The sequence below is a fragment of the Pteropus medius genome, unplaced genomic scaffold, assembly GCF_902729225.1.
Source record: "Pteropus medius unplaced genomic scaffold, Ma_sr-lr_union100, whole genome shotgun sequence".
NCBI lineage: Eukaryota > Metazoa > Chordata > Mammalia > Chiroptera > Pteropodidae > Pteropus > Pteropus medius.
In genome coordinates, this window is record NW_024355205.1 from 35,994,418 (window position 1) to 36,005,502 (window position 11,085).

At 41.6% G+C, this 11,085-nt stretch overlaps 1 protein-coding gene across 2 annotated transcripts in view; it reads left to right on the forward strand.

Moving 5' to 3' along the window:
* Positions 1 to 11,085, forward strand: part of B3GALT5 (beta-1,3-galactosyltransferase 5) — a 35,953-nt gene that overhangs the window by 455 nt on the left and 24,413 nt on the right. Inside the window, exons 1-2 of one of the 2 annotated variants that reach the window (XM_039857762.1) lie at positions 5,066 to 5,086; positions 8,659 to 8,730. The gene's annotated coding sequence lies outside the window, so the exon portion shown is untranslated. Of the gene's footprint in view, positions 1 to 5,065; positions 5,087 to 8,658; positions 8,731 to 11,085 lie in introns of those variants that run through there. The other variant, XM_039857760.1, reaches the window with a different exon arrangement.

Sequence of the window (11,085 nt, forward strand, 5' to 3'; positions counted from 1 at the left end):
GCGCGGGGGCTCGGGTCTGGGGGGGCCGGGGGCGGAGGCCGGGCCCGATGCGCTTCAGGGCCCCACGCACTGCGGGCTTGTCCTATTTTTATTTTTTCTTTTTCTTTATTTATTTTTTCATTTTTTTTTACTAATAGCCAAAAAAATAAAAAAATAAAGGTTACAGACCAAGTTTCATCAGGCTTGATCTGTGTACTCATGTTTTTCATTTACGGTTTATTTATTTATTCTTTTTGGGTGGGGGTGGCCGGTTCTCTGGGCCAATGTCAGTTGTACAGCGCGATGTCATCGGCCGCGTCCGGGGGGCCTCAGAGCCGCTCCCGGCTCTCCCCACCCTCAGCGCCTGGCAACCACTTTTCTGCTTTGTACCTATGAGTTTGACTTTTTTTTTTTTTTGGTTCCACGTATAAGTGACACCAGGAATGTTTGTCTTCGTAGGTGTGGCTCCTTTCACTCAGCGCCAAGCCCTCTGGGTTCTTCCGTGTTGTCCTCTGCAAGTCCCCTTTTTAAGGGCTGAGTAATATTCCATTCTGTGCGTGCCCTGCGATTTCTTAATCTGTCCGTCCGTGCACAGACGCTCAGGTTGTCTCCATACCTTGGCTGCCGGGGACCGAGCTGCCTGGACTCGGAGTGCGGAAAGCTCTTCGAGTAATGTTGCGGTTGCCTTTGAGTTGGACACCCACGGTGGGATTTCAGGGTCACGTGGTCGTTCTGTCTTAATCTTACTGTTTTTCGTGGCTTCACCATTACACCCCACCGGCATGCACGGGCCTCCCTTCTCACATCCTGGCCAGCAGTTCATCTTGTCTTTTTAATCATAGCCTCACGGGTGAGAGGTGGTATCCCATTGTGGTGCCGATTTGCATTTCCCTGATGATTAGTGATGTTGAGCATCTTTTCTTGTACCCATGGGCCCTTGGCACGTGCGCTCTAGAAAAATGTCTGTTCAAGTACTTCCCCCGTTTTAATTGGATTCTTCACGTGTTTTTTTTGCCGTTGATAACCATGTATTCATGTAGGAAGTGTTATCCTTGGTCATACCACCCAGGGCCGAAGTCGCGTTACTCTGTGGGCACAGAGCAAACGGAAGATTTGGGAACAAACACCTCACAGTTAAAATGAATAACGCAGTCTGAAAAATACCAACTCCTCAGCACTCTGCATACAGACCCCTGAAGCGTGTGGGGTTGTGAAGGGGCCCAGAGGCAATGGGCCGAAATGACATCTTTTCGCTCAGGAGTGTCAGTAGGGCTTTGACTTTGTGGAGAGGCCAAGAGGGGAGTCTCTGTAGGTCACTCGTAAATGCAGCGAGGGGCCCTAAGATTTCGTAATTAACATTTTTGGCAATACCTGTACCTGTGTGTGTGTGTGTGAAATAACGTGTGCTAAATATGCTTGGTAAATATTGCGTCTAACTTTTTCTGAAAATTCTGTTTCTGTTTCACTTTGTTTAGGTTTCTGTCTTGCTGGGGATAAATACAGCTTCCAGTAATAGAAAAGCCTTTCCCAGTCTGCAGGGAGCAGATGTTGCGAAGTTATTTTTCATTCTTTCTTTACGTTAGCATGGCAAACTTTAAAAAGCCACCTTTTGTAAAATTTAACATAGCCTCCCATCTCTGCGTCCCCTTCTTTTACTGTTTCCGCCCTTGCTTCATGAGACGGAGGAGTAGAATTTAATGAAGATAGAGATCTGGGGAAGTGTCATATTCCAGGGAGTGCTGGGGGTAGGGAGCGACTGCCCTACGTCGCGTTTGACAGGCAGTTCCTAGAGTCACCTCGGTGGGTAAATGCATGTCGATTCTGCCCGTCTTCCCCAGTACTATTACAGGTAATATTTCGGTGAAGTTAAACAGTCGTGTATATGCCTATCTTTTATGGTGTTTCTTCTTAAACAGGTACATGTAATATGCAAATTATTTCAAAGAGAGAGCACTCGATACCACCCTTTTAGTGAACTAAGTCAGAGAAAGACAAATAGTGTGTGATTATAAGTGATTATCTGTGCAATCTAAGAAGACGAAACTGAATTCATAGATACAGAGAATAGATTGGTGATTGCCAGAGGTGGGGCGGGGGCGGGGAGGGCGGTCAGTGAGTGGACGGAATGGATGTAGGTGGTCAAAAGGTACAAAGTTCCAGTTATAAATAAGTCCTGGGGATATAATACACAGAATGGTAAAATTCTTTATCATCAATCTATCTATCTATCATCTATCAATCAATCATCTATCTATCAATCATCTCTGTCTGTCTCTGTCTCTCTCTAATCTTCCTTTTAAGGAATGGCTGCATATCCGTTAAGACCTGTTTTCTATTTCCTTTCATTTTTCCCTTCTCAAGTCAGTTCATCTTGTATAGTTCCTTTGGTAAGTGAGTTAAAAAAGAGTTAAACTCTGATATGTGCAGAGAGCGTTTCAACGTGAGGTCCACAGACATTCAGCTCCTGGAAGCGCAATTCAGAGTGTAAAGATACTTCACTCAGCTCTCACCTCAACAAATTGACAATGTTATCTTTGCAAAGGTTTTTCCAGACGCAGACACCCTTCCTTTCGTAGGGTTTCTGAGTAGGTACTTTGAATAAACAAGGACCACCATTAAGGTATGATTTTGCGAGGTTCTGCATCCCTGGGCAAACTTCCTCTCATGTGTGGCAACTTCACCCTTTTATCAGTGGACACTAGTGCAGCCGTCCTTCCTCAGTCCTGCTCTGCCTGCTGCAGACTCAGAGGTCAGTTCGGACCAATCCTGGAAGGGTTTCAGGGGTTCAGGGGCTCCATGCTTCCTTCAGGGCATTGACTTGGCTTTGGGCTCCGAGCCAGGCACTGGTGTTCCAGGATGCTTGTCCATTTGACTGGACTTCTGATCAAATTTCTGCTTGGTTTTCTGCCAGGCCTAGATCCTGGTCCTGCATTCTGTCTCCAGTGGCTATGAAATGCTGCTTGGTCATTGTCAGCCTCTCTCCCCAGCTGCCTGGGATGCTGCTGGCCGGATGAAATTGACACACCTTGAACTACTTCATCCCTGTCCCCCTGAATATGACTGTCAACAGGTAGGAGCTCACAGACTTATTTCTTTACCAGCCCCCAATCGATGCCCCTGGGTGACCCTAGATTCTTAACCTCTTGTTACCCTTAGCCTGCCTCTGCTGTCCCTCCCTGCCCCCGGGAAAGCCCCCTGAATGGCTGAGAGCTCCTCCCAGCCCTTGTAATTCCAAAGTCTTCTCCTTTGCCCTTGGTCTGAGGATGGGGTTCCTTCAAGCTTTGTAGCTGGCCTCTGTGGAGTTTTAAAAAAATTAAATTTATCAAGGTAACTTTGGTTAATAACATAAATTTCAGGTGTACAATATTATAATTTGATATCTGTATACTCTGTTGCATGCTCACCACCAGAAGTCTAATTTCCATCCGTTTCCATACATTTGACCTTTACCCAATTCACTCTCCCCCAGCCCTGCTTCCTCTCTGGCGACTGCTAGTCTGTTGTCTGTATCTCTGAGTTTGTTTTTGTTTTGTGAGTTCATTTGTTACTTTTTTTGTTTTATATTCTACAGGAGTGAAATTATGATTTTTGTTTTTTTTTCCATCTGATTTATTTCACTCAGCATAATATATTCAAGGTCCATTGTGTTGTAACACATGGCAATATTTTATCTTTTTTGTGGCCGAGTAATATTCCATTGTATATATGTACCACATCTTCCTTGTCCACTCATCTATCGATGGACGCTTAGGTTGTTCCCATGTCTTGGCTGTTGTAAGTGATGCTGCAACATTTTGACAAGACTTTTCTTTACCTGCGAACGGAGTGAGGGTTACTGAGCCTGGTCTGAGTAGGACAAGGTGGAGGGTGGCCGAGATGATTGATATCTGTTAGTCATCTACCATGATAACTAACGTGGCCTTCAGCTGAAAACCAGAACTAGGAGTTTTGACAATCAGATAATGAGACTCATTTGAAAAACAAATGTACGAGAAATTTTCTGTCTATTTGAACATTAGTTTCCATAACAGTAGAAGAACAAGAACTAGAAGATCGTTTGGGACCAAGTTGGGTAAACAGAGTAACTGATTCTCCATTCACTCATTCGACAAATATTTGCGTAGCGATAAGAGTTTGGGCTTTGGAGCCAGGAGCCTGGGTTCACAGCCCAGCTCTGTCAGCTGACTGTTGTGTCATCTTGGGCAAGTTACTTACTTTCTCTATTTCTCAGTTCTCTCAGTCGAAATCGAAGATAATAATAGTCCTTATTTCATAGGGATGCTTGTGAGGATCAAATGATTCCCTCTTTATAAAGCTTTAGGACAAACCGGCATATCATAATGCTATGTAAGTTACAGCTATTATTATTATTTGTTATGTGCCAAGCACCTCACCGTGCCGAATAAAATTATTTTGGATCAAGAGTGAGGTATAAAAATCAAATTAAAAAAAAAAGCCAACTCGTTGTCTTTTCTTCAATTAAAAAAATCCTGGTTTTAGAAGTAATTGGCGAAAAAAAAAATGTTGAAACTGTTTTGAGCAACAGCAGAATGGCTGGAATAAAATGATGTCAGGGGCGTGGGATTCGTTGTCTAGATTTTGGTCCCCTACTCCTTTAATTTAACCTCTGACTCTCTATAATTCCCTGAAGCCATTCCTGGGTGTCACTATTTACGTTTCCAGCTCGGTCTCTTCCATTTCTCATATTTCTAATGTGTGTATGAGTTTTGTGGCGGGGGTTTGGCTATCATGATGTGTCCTGAACACTACCAGTTCATTTCTTTCTTTAATATCCTTTCGCCTTGTCATCTCACATTCCCTTATTTCCCCGATTTCACGTTCTTAATTTCTTGTAGCAGCACATTATTTGTTGCAACAGCAGTTTTTTCGGTAACTTAGATTGTGGTCGATGTTTTTAAAGTTGAAAGTGCATAGTAGTACAGAGACAGCTTTCACATTGTGTAGAAGGAAGAATCATTCCAGTTTTTAATGAAACATGCAAATCGACCTCAAGGCTAGAAACATTCCATCTCTGGGTGGAACCTGGGTGGAATAGCTAGCCGTCCAGAGGCATTTGTCTTGTGATCCGAGTGTCAGCGGGACCCAGGTGAGAGCTGCTAATCCACTTTCGGGAGTATATTTTCTTCCAGGCTAGCCTCTGCATTTTCTTTCATACATTTCCTTAACCTTTCTTTCTGGAGTATTTGTGCATGTTTGCTCTGCTGTGTCTTTTTATGTCAAGTCTATTTAACAAGGGCAGGTTCAGCCGTACCTTCAGATAGAATCTGAGTGTATTGTCCTTGATTGCTTTTCCTTTTCTGTGAAATTTTATTTGATTTCTTCTCAGACCTTCAATTTGTGTCCTGGAAGTCCTGTTTCGTCTGCTCTTCTGATGCCTGAGGGTGTGAAAGGGGGAGGTGGAGCTGAGGTCGTGGATAGTTATGATTGGTAGATTCAGTCTGTGTCCATTTTTCCTGTAATTGGGTTAAAAGTTGTGTTCAGGGTACACTTAGGTTTCAGGATGCCTCCGACTCCAGGATGTGGCTTGGAGGCATCACATTTCTTTTTTTCTTTTTTTCCAAGAATTTATAAAGTATTTCCACCTTTGTAAATTCTCAGAAGTGTTAGAGGATCACGGACATAGCATTTGTGACCATAACCCACGTCTATGGAGCTCTAGCGTTTTTCCATACCCACTTCCCTTTTAAAGAGATGTTAAGGCGTCGTCAGTTGAAGCCTCTCCACACCTGGCCCAATCTGCACCTTTTTTCTTCCCCGCTCACTGTCCTGAACTGTTATCTTTCCCAAGCGTGATTTTACGTCACTACTACATGTGTGCGTATTCAGATTTAGTGTGGTACTGTCTTCCATTTTCAAGCTTTGGGAAAGGGTTTCATACTGTCCCATTATGCTACAACTCTTTTCGTTTGTTGTGTTATTTTGGAAATTTATCTACGTGGGGACACTTAGCTCTAGCTCATTCATCGTCATTGCCATAGGTGATTATGTTGTACGATGATATTACAATTGACTTATTCTTTTGTTGGTGGATGTTTAGATTGTTTTCGTTTTTCATATAAAATGCTGTAATAACCATTCTTGTACATGTTTCCTTTTGCACACCGGTGTGAGTTTCCTTTAGAGTGTGTGTTTAGAAAAGAGTAATTGGGTGAAAGGGCATGCGTATCTCCATCTTTCCTGGGTAGTGAAGAATGCTTTCAAAAGGAATGGCCCCTGCTGTCCTTGTAACAGTTTTCAGTGTCTGTTTCTCCACAGGGTCACCAACACTTATCGTTGTTGGGCTTTAAAATTTGAGTTAATGTGATCGGTATGAAATAGTATCTCATTGTTTTAACATGCATTTCCCCGATTCTAGTAAAACATCTTTTCCTATGTATGTACGTATATTAATAATAGCGAAAAATATATCTGTAATGGTAAGTGTATGATCATTCTTCTGAGAATGGCCTGTTTATATCTTTTGTTCATATTTCATTTGCGGTATCTTTTTCTTATTGATTTACAGAAGTTCATTTAGAAAGTCTAGCTCCTTCATTTCAGTAATGTACATTGAAAATATTTACTACCGTGGCTTGCATTTTTACATTTCGTCGACCAGTTTTTTTCATTTTTCATTGGGTCAGATTTACCAAGTTCTTGTTTATTGTTTGTGCTTTTCTCTGTCTTAAGAGATTTCCCCCCACTTTAAGGTTTTAAAGATAGTCTCATGTATTTTCTTCCAACAGCCTTCAAGGTTTTGCTTTTTACATTTAGGTTTTTAATCCTCCTTGGATTTACTTTGTGTATGTTATGAGTTAGAGATTCAAATTTAATTGTTCCATATGAATAGTCAGTAGCTCCAGATCATTAATTCAGTAGTCAATCCTTTTCCTGGTGACATGTAACACCATTTCTAGCATGTATGTGTAGATCGATTCCTGGACTGTCTATTCTATTTTGTTGATTGTCTTGCTCTGCTCAGGCTGCCATAACAAAGTACCACAGATGGGGTGACTTAAACAATAGAAATTTATTTTTTCACAGTTCTGGAGGGTGGTAGCGAGAGGTCAGGGTGTCTGCATGGCTGCGTTCTGTTGAGAACTCTCCTCCTGGCTTGCAGATGGCAGCCTTCTGGCTGCGTCCTCACACGGCAGAGAAGGAGAGTGTGAACTCTCGCTCTTTTCCTAAGGTCATTGATCCTGTGGAATCAGGACCCCACCCTTTGACCTATTCAGCCTTAATTATCTCCTAAGAGCCCTGTCTCCAGGTGCAGTCCCATTGGGCTTAGAGCTTTTTCTTTTTTTTTTCTTTTTTTTTTGGGGGGTGTGTGTAACAATTTAGTCCATAATTTTGGTGTATTTGTCTGTATCTCACAAATACCTCATTGACTTAATTAGTATGGTCTTATAATAAGTCATGGTACATTGCGTGAGTTTTCCCACCTTGTTTTTGTTTATATTGTATTTAGCTATTTTTGGTCTTTTGTTCTACATATGAATTTTAGATTCATTTGTCAAGCTTAAATTAAGAATTCCTGGGTCTATGCCTGAGATTTCTATTTTGTTTTGTCTTGGTTTTGTTTCTGAACACATACCACAGTCCTTTAATTCCTCTGTCTTTATAATATGTCTGGCTCTGGTAGGGTAAGTTTCCCCACCTTGTTTTTTTAAGCCATTCTTCCAGATCTTTTAGCTATGGGGAGAAACGGTGTCATATTTATGATACTGCATCTTTCTATCAATGAATGTGGTATGTCTATGCATAGTTCATGTCTCTACTAATAAGTCTTTTAGTGAGGCTAATGGGTGGTAAAACTTTATTTTTTTTTTTTACAATTTTTGTGTTTGAAATGTCTTAATTATGGCTTTACTTTTGCATCTTAGTTTAACCGGGTGTGATATTCTAGATTGGCAATTATTTCCCTCCATCATTTTGAAGCTAACACTCCATTATCTTCTGACATATTATCAGTCATGAGAAGTTTCTGTCAGCCTAATTGTCAGTCTTTTGTGGATAATTTGCTTTTCTCTCTGATAGTTTTTGAGAATTTCTCCTGATCCTTGATGCCCTGCAAGTTCAAGTGTCGAGCTGTGGATTTATCTTTATTTACGGTGCAGTTTTGGTTTGAGGACTTACATCTTCAGTTCTGGAAAATTCCCAGTTTCTGTCTTTTTCTGTTATTTCTTCTCTGCTATTCCCTGAATTCTTTTCTTCAGGGACTCTTGTAAGTTTAAGATGACCCTCTCAACCTATCTGCTATATCTCCTTGTCTTTCTGATAAGTCCTGATTGTTTTGGAGACAGTTGTCTTGGGGGGAAGATAGTGATTCTCTTTCCAGTCGGCCTTCCTCCTCTCTGTGAGGTATAGAGAAGCACGCCTGGAGGGTAATCTCACTGTACTCTAGAGCAGCGGTCCCCAATTGTTCTGGCACCAGGGACCGGTGCTCCTATGAGAATCTAATGCCTGAGGATATGAGGTGGAGCTGAGGTGGTGATGCTAGTGCTGCAAATACAGATCGAGCTATGCTCGCCGGCCTGCTGCTCACTTCCTGCTGTGTAGCCCAGTTCTTCATAGGCCACAGACTGGTACTGTTCCGTGGCCCGGGGGTTGGGGAGCCCTTCCCTAGAGCATTATTTCCCTCAGGTTTTCTACTTACTACTTCTGTTCACTTTTCCTCAGCTTGGAAAGGAAGACAAGACTTACGAATTCCTGTCCCTCACCTTTTTCCTGCTTTCACCTCCTGCGTTAAAGGTACGTGTAAAATTATTCTGGTGTTTTTAGTGTTTTCCTTTGGCCATCACTTTCAAGGAGTACGTCAAGAGTTGTGTTCTATAGGCCTAACTTCAAAAACAAGAACGAGCCCAAATAAACAACCTAGCGCTTCATCTTAAAAACCAGAAAAGGAAGAACAAATGAAGCCTAAAGTCAGCAGAAGGAAATAAATAATCAAATAGAGCAGAAATAAATGAAATTGAAAACAAACAAACAAAAAAAACAATAGAAAAGATAAATGCAACAAAGAGCTGGTTCTTTGAAAGGTTAATAAAATTGACAAACCCCTGGCTAGACTCACTAAAGAAAAAAGAGAAAGGACACAAATAAACAAAATCAGGGATGAAAGAGGGGAAATTACGACTGACATCACAGAAATACAAAGGATCATGCAAGAATACTATGGAAAAGTATATAACACCAAATTTAATAACCTAGAAGAAATGGACCAGTACTTAGAAAAAGACAACCTTCCTAGACTGAGTCAAGAAGAACTGGAAAATCTAAATAGACCAATCCGCAGTATGGAAATTGAAACAATCAACAAACCTACCAAAAAGTAAAAGTTCAGTGCCAGATGGCTTCACCAGTGAATTCCACCAGTGAATTCTTCAAAGAAGATTTAATACCTGTTCTCCTCAAACTTTTCCAAAAAATCAAAGAGGAGGCAATACTTCCCAACTCATTTTATGAGGCCAATATTACCCCGATACCAAAACCTGGTAAAGATAACACAAAAAAAGAAAACTAAAGACCAATATCTCATGAACGCAGATATAAAAATCTGAAATAAGATACTAATAGTCGTGTCCTATTGTTGGGATGTTGCTTGTATATTTTGGGCCAGTTTGAATTTACTGTTTCATTTCGGTGTGGATAAAGTAAAGAAACAAATGTTTTGATACCTTATTACATGTTTACAAAATAATAACTGCTGATATTATTCAACCCATAAGCAGTAGATGGGAGTGGGTGTTTGGTGTTCCAGTTTTATATGAAGCCTAGAACCATGCCCAGGTGTTCAGTACCTTGGAGAGGAACAGGTGCCGATTATAATTGGACATAAATTAAAGAATTGAGAAATTTGAATGAGTCAGATGAACAGTAGAGGGCTGGCCTAAGGCTGAAGTGTAGGTGGAAGGATGGTGGTCAACATTTTATAGATACAGCCTGTTACAAAGCTAACTCTCACAAAGTTTTTCAGACAACCCATAAATAACTGATATTGGGTTTTTTGGATACCCTTATTTGGCATTCTCAAGGATGAAATGCCCAAATTCCCAGTTTGCTAGTTAATCAGATCACCCCTCAAATATGCACATAAGGTTAATTACTCCAAGACCATAGTTTTTCTCCTCATCCTCTCTCGCTTGTAAATCTTGCTCTTGCTTCTACTTTAAGAAACAGTTTTAAACTGATTCTCCTGTGGGAGAAAATCATTTACATGAAAGATAACTACACTACATGCAAAACAAGTAGTTTTCTCTGAGTTATTCTTCGATGGACCTACACTTCCCATTTCGGACTTCTGGTGCAGCACCTATGTCCAGCATCACACGTGCACCTTTTCGGTTTCCTGTTTCGCTGACGTCTAAGCCCGTGCTGTTAACACTTGTCTAATGGAAGCTCTTTGCTCCTTGGATCATCTGTAGCAACCTGTGGGATGCAAAAGCAAAGCGTTTACACTTGTTATGTCATCTAGTGAAGGGGAGGTCCTTTTTCAGGCCCGTGAGAACTGATCTTGCCAAACTTAACTTTGTTAATAGTTTTATTGGAATATAATATCAATATCATAAATTTTACCCATAATGTTTATAATTCAGTGAACCCCAATTTCTTTTTGATTATCGTGGTAAAATATACGTAAGTTCATTTGACCATTTTAGCCATAATTCCATGACCCTTAGAGTTGTCACGATGTTGTCAGCCATCCCTGCTGTCTGGTTGCAGAACCTTTTCATCGGCCCCCGTTATCAGGCACTTCTCCCCACAGACCCTAAAGGGCTTGGTTTCTAGCTGCATTCTTTCTCACCTGGATGGCTGGAGTCCCGACTGATTTTCACAGCCAGATGTTGTGGGGACTGTTCTTCCTGGCATTGCAGCCCCTGGCTCTTCCGGAGGACCTCTGCAGCCAAGATATCCCTCCCGATGCTCAACCGCCACACGTGGTGTGGGACCAGCTGTGCCATGACTCCACTCCTCCTACCAGGCTTGAGGTGGTCTCCTCTTGGTATCCCATTATAGTTGCTCTGTTCAGGTAGTTTTTGGATGGTTCTCCATCTTGGCCGGAACCACTGTTGCCATTTAAAAGTCCCCCTTCATGCAGGTAGATTC